Here is an 18,003-nt window from a genome sequence, read left to right on the forward strand (position 1 = left end):
TGTCAATATCCCACTCTCTCATTATCTGTTTGGATTGCACATCCACACTGTCAGATAAACAGAGTGGAAAATTAAGATTAAAAATATGGTAATTTCATTTCAGTCAGCAGGCACCACTCACTGCCCCTATTATGCTATTGATTACCTCTGAATTCAATTTTTCTTTCAATGCAAACTTTAATCTGTTTGCTACCCAGCAATTCAACTCCCCAAGGGCTATTTGAGAGTAAGTAACCATTTAATCTGATGCTAACTGAAAAATCACCGTCCTTAATGAATTGTGTAAATCATTCAGCTCTAAAGCACCTTTGACTTCTATTTCATTTTTTATTTTCTACTCAATATAGGAAAGGATCGGCGTGTGAATAATTACAAAGTAGCAAGTATTTTTACATAGAGCAAATATGATAAAAACCCTATTATAGTGGGGCATGTGTAATGAACAGTACTTTTTAATTTCAAAATAGCTATTCATTAAAAAAGAATGGAAGATTAAAAAGAGAGGCTCAAAGCTCAAGGTAAAAGTTGATAGACATTGTAATTACATGGTTAATTTCAAAGATTTATATGCTGTTATGATTTAAAAGGAATTTTTATGACCTGACATTTTCATTTGAGAAGATTTTTTATTTAAAATTAATCTTCGAGCTCCTATTCTTAATTATTTCTTGGCAAGCGATAAATGAGAATACAAAAAAAAAATGCCCTATATCAAATTTTAAGCAGAATAAATGCATGCGAATTTTCGAACAGCAATAAAGTGGTTTTTACTTATTTGAATTGCTTTACATTGAAATCCTCGGTTGGCGGAATTTGTGGGAGAGAGCTGGAAATTACTGGCCCATTTAAGGGAGCAGCAATCTTGCTGCAGTGCAGCTTTTATGACATTTCAAAAATATCAAATTGGAGAGAGGGTTTTTGCTCGGGCGATTTGATTGTCTTTCAAGTTGGCGTCAAGAGTTTTCAACAGGTCTCTCCCCCTGCTGGTCCCAGGCCCCGAGGGCTCCCGGGGGGTGGGCGGCGGGGGGCGCGGAAGGCTCGGCCTGGCTCTCGCACCCCGCGCGAGCAGCAGCAGGGGACCAGCAACCGGAGCCCCGCAGACGCCCGCGCCCGGTGGCCGCTCGGCCTGCGCTGCGGGCGCCCAGCCCGGGCTGCGCGGCCGAGGCTGGGGCGCCGGGCGGCCGAGCGCTCTGTCCTTCGGCGGCTCCCCGCAGGCGGATGACACTGCGCTTCCCCCAGGGCGGGCCCCACAAAGTGTAGGGCTGCGGGGACGACGCGGCGTGGCGCCTAATGGGCCAGGCGCGGCCGCGGAAGGTGGCGCCGGGGGCCGAGCCCCTGCCAGGGTCTCCGCGGGCTCGCGGCCCGGGCGCCCTTCGCGCCCTCGGCCTCCCTGCAAGCAGTCGTAGCTGCACGCGGGGCCGGTCCTGAAGTTTGGGGTCGAAAGCAGACGGGCATATCCTTTTCTTCTCTCCCTTTGGTCCCTCCACGCTGCACGGGGGCAGGGGGACTTTGCAGGCCCCGATCCCCCACCCTCACCTCCACCCCGGGTCCTCTGCTGGGTTTGGGCACGGTCCCTGGCTCCCCCTTCTGTCCTCCCCCAGCACCGCGGGGCCTCTCGCGGGGGTGGGGGTGGGGGGTTCCCGAGCGCTTTGCGGGGGGGGGGGGGCTACAACGAGGGGGACCGCCGTCTGAAAGCAGAAGCGAGCTGGGAGCGGCTTTAAATCGTCGAGTCCTAAGAGGAGAGAGGTTGCCCCCTCCCCAGGCGAAAAGGGGAGACCCCGGCGGAGCGCCCGAGCCAGGTCCCGGAACCCCCGGGCGCGCGGAAAGGGATGGGGGCGGTGCGGGGTGCGCGCGGCTCGCTCGGGTTCTAGCGCCAGGCGGGGGCTTTGCTCGCTTCGCCCGCGCGTCGCGTTCCACAGCCCAGTGGCCTCTGCACCGAGCTGGCGGCCGCCGCGGCCGCCGCGTGTGCCCGAGGGCGGCTCTGCACCCCGGCCTGGCCGCCCTGCCGCCCCGGCGCCCGGGAGCGCCCGCGCCGCGGCCCTCACACAGGCGTCGTCAAACCTCGGCTCTGCAGTCCCCGACCCGCAGCGTCACCCTAGAATTTCCTTCTCAGCATTTCACTTCCCCGGGGAGGAAGGGAGAGGGGGAGAAAAGAAAGGAAACTGAGAGCGCCTAAGCAGGGAAATCATCTCCGCCCCGTCTGAGATACCCTTTTGCTCCAACTCCGGGTAACTTAAGAAGAGTCTGCACAAAGCTCGGGGCTCGGGGAGGAGTCCCGGAGTGGAATGTACAAAAGTCAGTTGTGCCGGCCAAAAACTGAGGTGGAAATTCTATCCCGCACCCAGCCCTTGCTCACAGATTCTGAACTTGAGCTGACGGGTGTTACTTTAGGTCAGCCGGAGCTCTGAGCAGGCAACAGGGTAACCTGCTGGCTCGGTGCGTTTCGCCTCTTCAACCTTAAGTACCAGCCTCTTTCGCCTACAGCACGGTCAGGGCCCCACATGGAGACCCTTTCGTTTGCCCTGTGGATTTCCACTCGCTCAGAGGTGTAACAGCTCTGTAGGCTTTAGTTTCCTTCTTTTTTTCTTTTCTATCTTTCTTTTCTTTTTCTTTCTTTCTTTCTTTCTTTCTTTCTTTCTTTCTCTTTTCTTCTCTTTTCTTTTCTTTTTTAAAATCAAGATTAGCAAAGACTTATTTCATTCATTACCTATTTACTGAGTATCAGACACCGTGCTAGGCAGAACCCCAGGCACGGTTCAGGCAGTTTCTGAAAGCATTTTATTTCGTTGAACTATGCAGTGACCGGCTGCATAACAATACTTAATGTATTTTAAATACATGCATTTCTTCTCCAACTGGCTATAATAACTTCCTTAGGGCTCATCTGAACTATACTGGCAAGGATGGTTTAAAGACAGTGAATTCTGCAACTTATCAATTACCAGGTACTGGCCTTAAGATGAGCTATGACCTTTTAAATATATTTAAAATTGTTATCCTTAACTGATCACAATGCTGAGACTTCTGGCGGGGTTTTATGTAGAGCATCTTTTTTTTTTTTTTTTTAATTTTTTTTTTTCAACGTTTATTTATTTTTGGGACAGAGAGAGACAGAGCATGAACAGGGGAGGGGCAGAGAGAGAGGGAGACAAGATCGGAAACAGGCTCCAGGCTCTGAGCCATCAGCCCAGAGCCCGACGCGAGGCTCGAACTCACGGACCGTGAGATCGTGACCTGGCTGAAGTCGGACGCTTAACCGACTGCGCCACCCAGGCGCCCCTTTTTTTTTTTTTTTAATTTTTTTTTTCAACGTTTATTTATTTTTGGGACAGAGAGAGACAGAGCATGAACAGGGGAGGGAATAGAGCATCTTTTGACTACACATTGATTCCTCTTTTGCAAGCCTACATTTTAGGAAAAAGTTTCCTTCTATTTGCTTTTTTCCAAAACCCCAAAGGCCGTGGTATCATTGGGTCTATGAGGCAGCACCTTTGTCAATTTTAAATTATTGAATCCTATGCAAACCTCAAAGGGAAAAGAAAAGAAAAAGTGACGCTTGTTCTGATCTTTGCTCTAAAAATGCCTGGGCCAATTGGTTTTTTTTAGTTGTTGATTTTTCAAGGAACTCTTTCATGCACAGCCAGGAAGGTAGAATGTCAAGAGGCTGTCGCTTTGCATTTTCTCAATCTGAAAATGTGTGCAAAGCAGCAACACCTGTAAACTCAGACCTATGACAAGACATGTAAATGAAATGATTTAAAATACTAACGGCCTGACCTGTGTCCTATGATGTGGCAAAAACCCAGGTTTACGTTCCTCCATCTTCCTGACATCTAGTGAACTGTACTGAAATCTTCTCATACTGAAGACAGGCTATTAGCACTGAAAAAATGAAGATTTCCTATTATCACTCTACAGGTTCTTGATTTTTTTGAAATTATGTTCTATTGCTTAAATGGTCATTTCTTGGCGCGCCTGGGTGGCTCGGTCGGTTAAGCGTCCGACTTCGGCTCAGGTCATGATCTCGCGGTCTGTAGTTTGAGCCCCGCGTCGGGCTCTGTGCTGACAGCTCAGAGCCTGGAGCCTGTTTCAGATTCTGTGTCTCCCTCTCTCTCTGCCCCTCCCCTGTTTATGCTCTGCCTCTCGCTGTCTCAAAAATAAATAAACGTTAAAAAAAAAAAGAGGTCATTTCTTCTGGTTTGATATTGGGTGGCAATCAGTGAAAGAAGTTGCTATAAGACTTAATTCCTTTACTAGTGTCCTACCCTCCCCGCCCCCAACTCCATCCCTGAAGTACATGTCAAAAACACCCAGGGACATGAGTACGTTTGACATACAAATATCACTTTCCCTTGATTTTTAAAATTGAACTGTGGGAAATAAGAAGTGGCATTAAAGGAGCTGTCACTCCCCGGGTAACTGTTAGAGTTAACTGAGAAAACAAGCCCAAATGATTCTCCTGGTGAAACAGTGCTGAATCAAAAGTTGGTCTGGCCAGCAACCACCTGGTCCAGGTCTCCACCAAGGAAGGACTGTGTCTGTGGCATGAACCAGAGGAAGGAGAGAGTCCATCTGATCATGCCAGAAACTCTACAGAGGGAATCACATCCCTTGAAGCTCCCAAGGGCAGGGGACCAAGCGGAATGCTCATCTGTAGAGAACAGTTGTTCTGTACTAAGAACAGCTACAAAAAATTAAGTAACCAACCAGTTCATGGGGGGTCTAGATGAGGGAGATCTCTCGACTTCTTGCAAGGAAGTGAAGAAAAACCCATGGGGAAAAAATATTTTAAAGCTATGGGTGTAAATTATAGGAATGTCCAAAACTGGCCAAAAAGAGTAGGGAGGAGAAAAAACATCAGGATTTGGGAGGCATTTATTCACTCATGTGTTCAACAAACGTTTATTGGGCACTGACTGGCTCCAGCCCCTGATCGAGCTTTGGGTTACAGACCCTTCCCAAATGAGCTTGCACTGCATTCATTAAAATTAATGTCTGCCATTAGTGCATTGCTCGAAGAGAGAAAAAGCCATTCATAATTTGTCCGGGGTGCTAACTCTATGCTTTGCTTTAGGACTGTACTGTCTGTTTGGTCAATGAAACCACCAAAACTCCCAGTAGAGTTTTGCCCATTGATTCATTCAAGTTCAGTTCCAAAAGGCTGTCTAAACGCATCAACATTCACATACAGAGAGGAAAATTAACACCTACACCTGTTCTGGGGGGTATTAGAAAGATTAGCCCACAAAATGGCATCCAAGGCTAATATTATCACCTTCTCACAGATGAGGAAACTGAAGCTCAGAGATGTCAAATGTCTTGCTCATGCCATGCAGTTATTTAGTGGGAGAGGATTTTGAATCTACGTCAGTCCTCCCAGGCCTGTCTTCCTCCACATGAGAATCCATTGAGCTATGTGAAATCACTTTATAAACTGCAAGGTGTTACATAGATGTAGATACGTCTATTAACTATTAACTCTTAGTTTATGTTTAAATATCAATTCTTACAGTTGATGAAGTCCCAGTATGATGACTGTCCTTTCATTATTGTTAGTGAACTGATTCCCAAGCACCTTCCTCTCATGTGATTTTTTTCACTTGAATTAATGGTATAGAAACAGGGCCAAAATGTATCCTTTTCTCCATAGATACCTATCACAGAGGTCCTTGTCCAGAAGTGGTCTGTTCTGAAGAATTTGTGTCCTCAAGCTAGACCCAGGCTCTCTGTGTATTTTTCTCCTATGTTAAAGATTGGGTTTTTTCTAATTAAGCCACTCCAGCAACAGGAACTCAGTGAGAATGAAAACAGCAGAATCTATACAGTTTCTAACCAATTGCACCTTTGATACAACCCCACAGCTACTAACCAAATTTTCTTTATAATCACTTTCTGAATGTCAAGAAGCATCCTTGGGACAGAAGGGATCTTTGCAGTTTAATTACCAGACTCTAGAAAAATACAAATGAATCTTTGGAACCTGAGCAAACACTGCTTTGGGAAATTTCTCTACTGCACATTGACTGGGGGAGCAGTGAGTGATGTCAGGGCCCTGAGTGAATAAATACTGAGCTTCTTAAAACTTCATTGTTTCCCTTTCTGGGGAAGTTGGAATCAACTCAACTGAAAGAATCAACTGTGGTGACTTTCCGACCTTCTGTTGTGCAGAATGAACGAACAGTCTGTTAAGGAGAGTCAAATATCTCATAGACAGTGTGAAAGGAAGGCAGGCTATTAATGATTCACATTAAGTTTGTAAGGCGTTAAAGACATAAAAATGTTTTAAAATGTTTTAAGTAATAAATGTAATTTATTTATTTAATTTATTTAAATGTAATAAAAGTTTTAAAATGTTTATTCTCTTCTCTAAAGTTTTCTTGCCAGTTACATTCCCCTCCTGTGCGCCTTCTGCATGAAGTTGTGTGCACCGTGAAGGTTACTTTGTAGGTTGGTTCTTAATCACTGTTGTGCAGCTTCACGCTGTAGAGGCTTCCAAAACCACTGTAGTCTTTTTTCAACGTCCATCTGAAGCTACGTGTTTTCTGTCAACCTAAGGGTGTTTTCATGGAAGCTCTTCATTTGTACGGTGTTTTGCAATTTACCAAGTGCTTCTTCTACAGATGTTCTCGCACTTTGGCTTTCACACCATTAGGAGGTGGGACGGTCCGCTGGCATTTTCTTCGATTTGCAGATGGAGACAAGGCGCCTGAGATGCAGAGAAATGCCCCAAATACTCCACAGCCAGATAGCTAGGGAGTGCTGGAGCCCAATGCCGGCAGCAGTGTTCCCAATAACCTCCCTACCTCTGCAAGGAAACCAGTCTGGGTTCCACGTTGAGCTGTCAGATTTTCCACTTAAAAGTTCCAAGATCTGCTCCGACATACAAATGATAGCATTATCAAGCTTTATTAACAGAAAGAAAAAGTTCAACTCTCCGTTTCCCATGAGACATTTTAGAGCGACCTTTAATTCTTCGAGTAATTTTTTTTATTTCGGGCCAGATGGCATAATGTACAATCTGTGCCCCCAATGGAACCATGTTTATTTTCAGTCAGCTTAAACTCCTGTGTCCACTCTATTTAGGATATTTCAGATCCATGTTCAAAAGCTGCTTGGCTGTCCAGCTATTGGTCGATTGGTCGGTGGGGGTGAGTGAATTATGCTAAAATAGTGCCAGCTTAGCTGAATTTCAAGGAGTTATTCACGGGAACAAAATGTTTGGAGCCAGCATTCTACTGGGCATATGTATTTGATGCTAGATCCTGATGTTTTTTTACAGTTACTTAAGGAGATTCTCTTTTTTTTTTCTTTTCTTAAATATGCATCCTTAGCTGGTCTGTCTCCATCAATTTAACACGTCTGAGGGATGTTCCACATTCCTGCCATATGATGAGGGATACTGCTGATCCTGTATCCAGCTGCATCTGTAGCACCTCGGCCTCCACCCGGGGTGTTAAACAGATTATTTTTCTATCACTCTTGCCCATACTGAATATGCTGAATGCCGTCCATCTAAACTAGCTAGCCCCCTCTCACAGCCTGAGTCTCTATTATCGGCAGCCACAGCATGCATATTTCTATTTAGTTTCCAGTCCTTAGGGAGTCCTCTCTCTGTGCCCTTCCTGAGTCACAAAATCTTTGGATTTTCCCTTTTCTGTTACATCTCCTGAAATACTCGTCTTTGAATGTGTATTCAGAATGGTAACAGATAGCTTTCCCACCGCAGTAACGTGCCCCGGCCTGCTTTGAATTCTGGCACACGGCAGCAATGCCATCACCTTATGCATGCTTGCCTGTGTCTTCTGGCTGGTTTTAGTCTCCGTGCAGGTCTTGCTGCAGCTGCCATAAGCACAGTAGTTGACAAGCTGTTCTAAAATGTGTGCCCTTCTTCATTCCAAACCCTCGCCTGTTTGCTTAGGATGTGCGATTCCATACCGATCTCTTGGTTAAGGCACTAGTCAACTATTCCTAAGCTGCCAATACCGGGACCCTTCTAGAAACCATCCCATATGAAGTAGCAGATTCGTATTTGCACACTGAGCCCTCTAGTATAGACAATAACAGAGGCGCTAAAATGCCATTGAGAATTATGGCTTGAGGGGTGCAGGTGTGCAATAAACAGACTGGCTTTCCTACAAACAGCGGACTTCATCGCAAGGGCAAATTCAGCATTAGGAAAGAAAGGCGGGAGGGGGTACTGGTCTCTTCGCCCCAAATGCCCTTAGAATGGCACATCTTTTCTTTGCAATTGAATCTGGAAGATGACAAATGTATTCCTGTATTGTTCGAAAATAGCTGATCTTTATTCCTATTTATGTTTTCCAGACTACCATAAAATTGCTAGAGCCATAGGTATAATATACTCGATGTATCCTGAGGATTTTGATCCTTTGAAAGAGAGCAGTTGCCAAGGTGGGGTTCTGGGATATGATTTTGTTTCCTTTCCGGATACATTTTCTTAGGAACAAACAAGCCTTTTGCCAGCTATGATTTACCCAGGAGAAAGCGTGACTAAAAGCATCTCAAGCACAAGAAGCTTTCTCTGACTGAACGGTCAAAACAGGCCTGCCTTTCCCCAGGAGCAGACTCACTCAAGTAGCTCTTAATTAGCGATAATTTGCACTTCGACTTGGGAAAGAAGGATGTCACAGCCCTTGACAAATCTTTATCAGGATTCCCATTTTAGAGGCTGAGCAAAGGAGGCACAAGGTCAAGCGATTTGCCAACGGTTGCGGCAAATCTTTTCATCAGTGTTTCCACAGCCCCTGGTATCACAGGGACAAAGACGTGCTCCCACGGAGCTATCAGCAGAAAGAGAGAGCAAAAGGAAGACATTGGTGGAAACATGGCTAAAACCTGAGGCTTACGGTACAGAGAAACAGCCAGGACAGCTTGATACAGGGAGACGGCCCGGTAGAGCCTGCCTTTAAGTGGGCAATGAGATCGGTTGGTAACCAACCCTCCATGTTTATGGGCAGAAAGGAGTAACAGAAATAGCCATCCAGTTATTGAAGATGTTTTTACCAAAGGGATCCTATGTAAATGGCACTGTTCCAGGCATCTTGTGGAAATGTACAAAGAAATACTAATTTAATCTTTTAGGAGTTTTCCATATAAGCAGGGAAACAGGGCATATAAGCATAACTGAATGCACTCAACCATGAAGTCCCAGTACCTAATGTAAGTACTGGGGCATAGTAGGTGCTCAATAAATGTTTGTTGAACTAATAGCTCTTCACTCACTAGCAAGCCTGAATGTACACTCTGCCACAGTGGTTGTGCATGTGATCTGACTGCCTAAAGTTTACATAGCAGGTTTTAGGGAAATCACACTTAAATTGGTTGTTAGAGAAAGTTTAAAAACATGTTTAAGCTTTAATTGTCAATAATTTCTGACTTCCAAAAAAAGTTGCAAATACAGCAAAACAATTCCTATGTCTTTCACTAAATCTTTCTTCATTAAAAAATTGTTTTGTTCCTGTTTCAGGTTTTTACTTAAATTCTAGTTCGTTAACATATAGTGTAATGTTGGTTTGAGGAGTAGGATTTAGTGATTCCTCAGTTACATAGAACACCCAGTGCTCATTACAACAAGTGGCCCCCTTCATACCCATCACCCATTTAGACCATCCTCCCACCTACCTTCTTCCATTGACCCTTGGTTTGTTCTCTATAGTTAAGAGTCTTTCTTATGGCTTGTCTCCCTCTTTTTTTCTTTCTCCTATGTTCATCTGTTTTGTTTCTTAAATTCCAAGTGAGTGAAATCATATGGTATTTGTCTTTCTCTGACTGAGTTGTTTTGCTTAGCATAATACATTCTAGCTCCATCCGTGTCATTGCAAGTGGCAAGATTTCATAATTTTGATGGTTGAGTAATATTCCATTGTATATATTCACTCATCTTCATAGGTTAACATCCTACATAACCACAGAACAATGATCAAAACCAGAAAGTTAACATGGTTACCATACTATTAACTGGTCTACAGACATTCAGATTTCACCAACTGTTCCATTAACAGCCATTGTCCGATCTAGGATACAATACAGGACCATACATTGTATTTAGTTGTCGTGTTTCCTTACTTGTAATCTGAATCTGTTCATCAGTCTTTCTTTGCCTTTCATGACCTTGGCACTTCTGAAGAGCACTGCCCCATTATTTTCTAGAATATTCCTCAGTTGGAATCTTTCTGATGTATCCTCTTGATTAGATTTGCACTGTGTCCTCTTTTGGCAAGAATTCCACTGAAGCGTGTTGTGCCCCTATCAAGCACATAATGTCAGCGTGTCTCATTCTGGGTGGCGTTCATTTTCATCATTTGGTTCTGGTGGCACCTGAGTTTCTCCACAGAAAGGCTACCATTTTCCCTTTGTAATGAATGAGCTTCTTATGGGAAAACACTGAGATTGTGCAAATATTCTGTTTCTAATTATACTTATGCCCATTAATTTTATTATCCACCCTTGATTCTTGCCTACAACAGTTATTACTGTGGTGTTTGCCAAGTGGTAATTTTCTACTTCAATCATTCCTCCCTCGTTTATTAATCAGCATTCTGCTATAGAGAAGAGCTATTTCTTATCCTATTTATTGATTTAACTGTTTTTAAAATAAAGAATAGGATTTCATGAAGGCAGGGTGTTTGGTACTAACAGATGGGAGAAAAAAAGCAAGCAATGGGTGCGTAATGATAACCAGCTTGAGTGAAGGGCCTGTGATCCTAAGTGTCATTTGCTGAGAGTAGAAAATAAAAGTCTTCTGACAGGTTCTGAGGAGGCAGGAGCACAATCAAAGGGCTAGTCAAAGAGGGACATCTTCGGTACAATTGATGGTGGAAGCCTGGCAATGAGTTACAAGGCATCTAAGGACGTCTAAGGTAGGACAGGAGGAGGATGAGTTCATTCATAAAAGGTGAAAAAGGTGCTTCTGTCAACCTTGATGACGAATCAGTGCAAAAAGAATGGTAAGCACTTCCGATGGTGACTGGAGAGGTAATTAGTGCTGGGGATTTTGTAGGAAAATACAAGGGGCATTCCTTCAGTTAGCATTAGCTTCACCGTAAAGCATCCATAAGACATCCTGGAGTCTGAGAAATGAAGGAGTGTAAGCAGCCAGTGTTGGAGGGCAGGGCATTCCCGAAAGTGGGAGTCTGGGGGGGCCACTGACCCTTTACACCTGATGCTACCTCAGCCAGGGTGAATCATGCTATCTTGGCCAGGTAACGTTGGGCAGGGCCAGAGTGCTCCTGAGAGTATTTAGCTATTACATAGCTTTCTGCATTATTGCAAAAGAAGAAAGGAAGCATCCAGGGTCTACTGCAACCCCCCGCCCCCACCCCATGGGCCTAGCATGTGGAAATCTGTTCCATGTTTGCAGTTCTCCTCGGCAGTGAGCAGGAGACGTGTGGAGTTGGAGGGAGCACCTGAGGTTAGCCTTATTCCATATTCTCTGCCAGCCTCTCCCCAAAGAAGTCTGGTTTGAGCATCACCTCAGGGCTTGAGTAACCCTCCAAGTATCTTGACAAGGCTGGTCCTAGCCCTCCATGTAAATATGCTTGAGATACAGCTTTGGGGACAACAGGAATTTGAACAAACTAGAACTCCTTTCTGTTCTTTCTTTGGTTGATGAGAACAAAGATCACTTCTGTGAACCTCGTCCCGAGCCTTGTAACGCCATCAGAGCATTAGCGCATTCTCACCACCAGCCTTTATAGGGTGACTAAGCCTGTCTGACAGGCAGCGGTGGCCGAGACTGGCATGTCTCTCTTTTCTCTAACCCTTAATTGAGGGCTAGCCCTAGCGAGTGGAGATCCCATCTTTCAAATTGGTAGGGCAGCGGTAAGGAGATACTCCGAGAAAAACTGTGGAAAACCTCTCAAATTCCTTTGCTGAGACACAGAGCATTGAGTCCCTGGTTGGGCTTTTGTGTGGCCAGGAGGGTCAGGACATTGGCCTGAAACCTGTAGCAGAAGAGAGGGGCAGCCCAGTCACCATTGCACCAACCCCCTGGCTTCCAGAGACTGGATTTTCATTTTTCTACGGAGAGAGAGCACAGTGCTGTGGATTAACAGCAAAGCTTCAGATTCAGACCTATGTTCACACCTCGGCTCCACCAATGACTATGTGACCTCAGACAAGCCATCTATTCTATACCTCTGTTTCCTCAACCACAAAATGGTCCTTGGGTAGCACTCAGTGAGTGGCGACCATGATTAATATTATTGGTGAAACTTGTCCCGTGGCTGTATTCTGATGCTTCTCATCTTGTAGTTCAGAAATCTGGGGTTTTTTCCTCATGATTACTCAGATTGCCTTTTTGCACCCCTGCCATCCACTATTCTCTTATTCTCGGGAAATTAGATAATGTCGACTAGCCAGTGTTATGCATATGGGTGCAGTTTATTAAGATATCATCGATTTAAAATGTCATAATATAATATTTAAGTATCAGTGGGTAAAAACCAAAGCAAAGTTCAACAAACCCAAACTACTGCTTGCAACACACAAGTGAAACTTGACTATAGGTTTCTCATTACACTCATTTCACCCTTAACTAATTCACCCCTGTGCCTGGGAGAATCATTCTGGACAGCCACACCACAGCATGTACTTTGTTTCTTTATTTTTACAAGTGCAGTTTAGTTTCCATTATTTGTGATAATTCTTAATAGCATATATTATACAAATAATGATGACCTAGTATTATGAGACCTTCCTGAAGATCACTGTTATTAAGTCTTGCTGAGAAGTGGGGCATGACTGCCAAACTTTTTATAGGAATTACAGGGTTACTGGGCTTAAAGCAAGGTATGGCGGGACCCAGCAGTTCAAGACAAATACACAAGACTGGTAAAGTCAGGTCTAGAGGCAGGTGTGAAGAAGGAAATTAGTGGACAGGAAGTATTGTTCAAGGGCTAGGTGCCAAGAACCTCATAGAATTTCTGTGAAAGAATCACTTGCATTAATTATGTACTGTGATTCCCTTAAAGTAAGGGTAAGAAGTCTTTGCCCAATCCAGATATATGCCTATACTGAAGAATGAAGGAGTGTGTGTGTGTGTGTGTGTGTGTGTGTGTCCTCTAATTTCCTGGAAGATCAGAACAAAGATGGAAAGTCAGAGGCTCTGTGCTTAAGAATCATCACCAATAAGCAGTGTTTTTAAAAGCCCAACTGTGCGTGGAGTTTGGAATCTTGCCCTGAATATTTCTCAGGATTCTATTGAAATATCCTCTTTGTCAGTAAGTTTCTCGTACAGCCTAGAGAAGGAAGTTATAGGCATGGTGTTAGACCAGTTAATATCCACAATAGCTCCGGTGGGAGGGGGGTGGGGGAGTGACATGTGTTCAACCTCTACTTTCTCCCTAAGAAACTAATCTGTGGCAATGTGCTCTTGCCTAGTTTCTGAACATGTGCCCACTAAACCCTTAGAGAGTAGCAACTTGTGCCAGGCAGGTAAAAAATGATAGTTTTTATTATTTTATTCCATGTGAACCTCCTAGTGTGTGGAAAGGTGATTAAAACTTTCTACGGCCTGATTTATTTTCATGCCAATTTGCAAGGCTGCCTTAGCATTTCTACATTCCTTATAATTTGAGCATTTATTACCTACTTTACAAGGCACTTGTGTAATATGATATCAGACTTGAAAGTGGTATTGTATGTACAGAAACTCTATTAATAAAAATTACTAAGTAGTTGCTATTTGTTTATAGTAAAAGGAGACTCACTAATACACAAGACGAAAGATTCCTCTGTGCACAGTGACTGAATTAGCAATTTGGAGATTCTTTTTTCTGGTTTAGCTATCTGAGAGACTGACTTCGACAAGCTCCCTTGGACAAACTTCTCTCAGCTACTAACTTGTCCCTTCCAATCCAGGTATTTTTGATTTGGACACATGAAAGAGTCTCTATATGAGTTTTACAAAACTTACATCAAGCTACATTTTAAATCACTGCCCTACAGGGGCACCTGGGTGGCTCAGTCGGTTCAGTGTCTGACTCTTGGTTTCGGCTCAGGTCGTGATCTCATTGTTCATGAGTTCAAGCCCCACATCGGGCTCTGCGCTGACAATGTGGACCCTGCTTGGGGTTTTCTCTCTCCCTCTCTCTCTCTGCCCCTACCCCGCTTGCTCTCTCTGTCTCTCTCAAAATAAATAAATAAATAAACTTTAAAAAAATTAAAAAAAAAATCACTGTCCTACAGAATGTTGACCTGGTCAATGCAAGTGCTGTGTTGACCATGAGACCCGTATGTAGCTATAATATCCCTCACTCCACTGACAAACCAAATGGAATAAACTGAGTTTAGGTTGCCTCTCTCACAGTGTATTTCCTCTCAAAGCATTTGTAACCTCCTCTCAGACCTCAAATTCTGTGAAGAACTGGAACCTAAAATGATCGCCTCAATTGACTCTGTCTGCAAGCGATGCAAATATCCGTCCTCCCCCTGATCCCATTTCCATTCCAGAAATTAAATTAGCAAGATGTGCTGAGTGGATGCTACCCCAGCCCGCGGAGTGTGATCTTACCCAGCCAAGTAGGGTGTGATGCCCAGAGACATTGATGGGCTGTGGCCTCTCCTCCTCTCCCTCCTTGAGTCATCTTCACAAAGAAGGAGCTAAAACAGTGGTTCGCAAAGTTTAGCCCTCAGGCCAGCAGCATCAATAGCATATGTTATAAATGCAGATTCTCAGGTCCCACCCCAGACCTACAGAATCAGAATCCCTGGGGTTGGGAGCCCACTGTATCTTCGCCCTGAGGGTGGAGAAAGACTGATGGAGAGAAATAGTCCCATGCCTGACGGCCAGAGGGTATTTGCCACCAAGATTTCTTTTTAACTACAAATTTGCCGAGTCCAAGACCCTAGCGTTTTCAAAGAATTCACACGAGGTTTTGTTTATTTGTACATGTTTTTTCTGATGCTCGGCTAAATTATGCCTAATTCAAATCCAGAATGAATTCAGCTTGACCTATTCCCTTTTTTTTTTTTTAGTTTAAAATTCATAGCAATCTTTACCCAACTCCCCCCTGTTTTATTTCCTTCTCAGACAATCAAACATTCACCCACTACTCTTCTGACTAATCCCAACTCATTTTCCATTCTCACAGGAAACAAAAAAACAAAATTAAAGAAATAAATGTTAGGAATACATCAAATACCACATACAAGGTGCCCATTACACCTTACTGCTGTAAAGCCTTCCTGGACACACCCCTTCTGAATTTTAATTCTCAAAAATAATTCTAGCAATTGCTTTCACACATGTAACATACATGTGTAATTATGTGTAATGTATGAAAGTCAAGTATTTAATCCTTATGTGGTTCATCCTTGATCAGAGCATTAGGGTTATTGGAGGAAACAAAGAATCTTATCAATGAGTCTCATAATCCCATTTCTCAGATGAGGAAACTGAGGCACAGAAAGCTTGACTAGGTAGAAACATTAGGCAGAAGTCTCCTTTTTGGTTAGCTCGAAATGAAAACCTCTTAACGTCAAATTTCCAATTCAAATACATTATAATCAAATAAATGATTACACTCCATCTCCTGTATTTATGAATAAAATTCGGATTATTCATGTGCACAGTGTGAGACTTGAATGTAATCATTATTATCAGCAGCATTTATTAAGCAGCTACATAGGATACAGCACTTACCTTTAGTCTATGGGAGTGACAAAGGAAGTAAGAGGTTTTCATCTGTGATCTGGAAAAGCCTAGAGGAAATGGGGGCAAATGAAAATTATACAAATGAAAACACACACAGGTGATATACAAATAAACACACTTCAGTGGCAGAGAGATAGTGCTCGCCAAATATTCTCTTTCTTGCCCCACATTCCCAGCCTCCCTTGCAGTTAGATTGGCCACAGGATTAGTTCTAATTGACCGTGAGCAAAGGCCAAGGCACCTGCTCGAGGCACCTGCACGTCCCCTCCATCCCTTTGTTTCCCCTCTATGGCAACCTTGGAGGCCATGTATTCCACATGGTGAAGCTGCAAAATAAGGAGGGAGGGCTGCCCAACCCGCGTTAAGTGCTGACCTGAGAGAGAAATAAAACATTATTGTATTAAGCCTTTGAGAATTGGGATTTTTCTACTGCAGCACCTCATGTTAATTACCCTGACTAATTCAACCTGGAAATCTAAAGCTGTGCTATGCACCTGCACTTCCCCTCCAATTCACACTCCCCTCATCAGGAATGCCCCCTACCACCTCCTTTGTCCATGTAACCGAATCCTAATCTTTTACAACCTAAGTCAAATGCCAAGTCATTTCATTCATTAGACAAATATTTTTGCACACCTAGTATGTATCAGGTATGCATTCCTTCTTGAGGATTCAACTAAGACAGGCACACCCATGCCCTGATTTCACAGAGCTTAGACTACATCAGGGAAGAAAGAAAATCTAACAAGTAATTATACTCCATTCCCCCGAACAGAAGTAATTTCTTCCTCCTCTGAGCTTCCGCAGATCCTCAGACACACTTAGCCCTTTCTACCCTCCAGGACTGTTGTTATTGGTAACGTTGTCTCCCTTGCCTACCAGGTGGTAAGCACTTGGATGGTAGGGGATTGATTTTACTTATGTGTGAGTCTGCCACAGCCTTTTGCACGTGGGAGACTCTCTGTAAACAATGACTGAGGACATAGATGGAGGGATATGTTAGGTGTGTGCAAGCAATTGCTAGAATTATTTTTGAGAATTAAAATTCAGAGGGGGTGTGTCCATGAAGACTTTATGGTGACTCTTCAGGAGCATCTGATTGTGATCTAAGAATTGATAATTAGTATTTTCCTCCAATGTACGGGCACGTAGGAAACACTTCATACATATATTAAATGAATGAACTGAATGAATGGGTTATCCACTTCCGTATTGATCAATGGCTCTCCTGATTGAATGAATTCCTACCCTAAGGTATCTTCAGTAAATGAAGGAGACATACCATGCATTTTTATGGTAAATGAAGACATTTCCAAACCCACAGAGCAGCTGGAACATTTTTTTATCTTGAAAAATCAATAGACTTTCACTGTTTCTGGTCATTTAAACCAAGTCAAATGTAATTTTCTTTATAAAGTAAAACTCAGTTGGCAAAGTTAAGAAGGCTCTTGTTTAAAGTGTGGTGAACTTCTATAAGATATGAATTGGTGATCTTCTTAGGATTCTGCTAATCTAAAATAACTTGCAGGATTGAAAGAAAGTACACTGACTTTCATAGTAATCTAATGAGCTCAATTTTCCAAAGCTTCTACCTTTCATAAAAAAACAAAATGGGGTGCCTGGATGGTTCAATCAGGTAAGCGTCCGACTCTTGATTTTGGCTCAGGTCATGATCTCATGTTTCATGAGACTGAGCCCCGCATGGGGCTCTGCACTGACAGGGCGGAGCCTGCTGGGGATCCTCTCTCTCTCTCTCTCTCTCTCTCTCTCTCTCTCTCTCTCTCTGCCCCTCCCTGATCATGCATTCTCTCTTTCTCAAAATAATAAATAAATAAACAATTAAAAAAGAAAACAAAGGAAAAAACACCAAAATGAGGACTGAAAGAAGGTATTTTTATACTAAAATTTAGTTCCATTTTAGGAAAACAGTTGGCTAAAATGTTTTATTAAAAAGTGTAAGACAGTTGGGGAAATTATATTTTTACTTTATTTCCCACCATCCTTCACTGTTTTCTGTGGAGGACCACCAAGGATGTGCCATCATTTTGTATCTCTTATATTTTCCGGTATGCTTTTCTGTTGTTAATGCGCTAACCACTATGTGATATCCTAGGTGAAGTTTTTAACCAGCATATAACAATATCACTTGGGAATATTGGTTAAATAGTCATTTGTATACACTGATTTCATATTTCTAAGCACTAATGTTTTTGCTTTTGAAACGTGACTCTGCATCTTAAATTTCTACAAGTGGTGATTAAATTATTAAGGCTGGATTTGTCCTCCAATAGACATAAAGAGATTACCTTACTCTGTAATAATGCTAT

Source organism: Prionailurus bengalensis, chromosome A1 (genome assembly GCF_016509475.1).
Source record: "Prionailurus bengalensis isolate Pbe53 chromosome A1, Fcat_Pben_1.1_paternal_pri, whole genome shotgun sequence".
Lineage (NCBI taxonomy): Eukaryota > Metazoa > Chordata > Mammalia > Carnivora > Felidae > Prionailurus > Prionailurus bengalensis.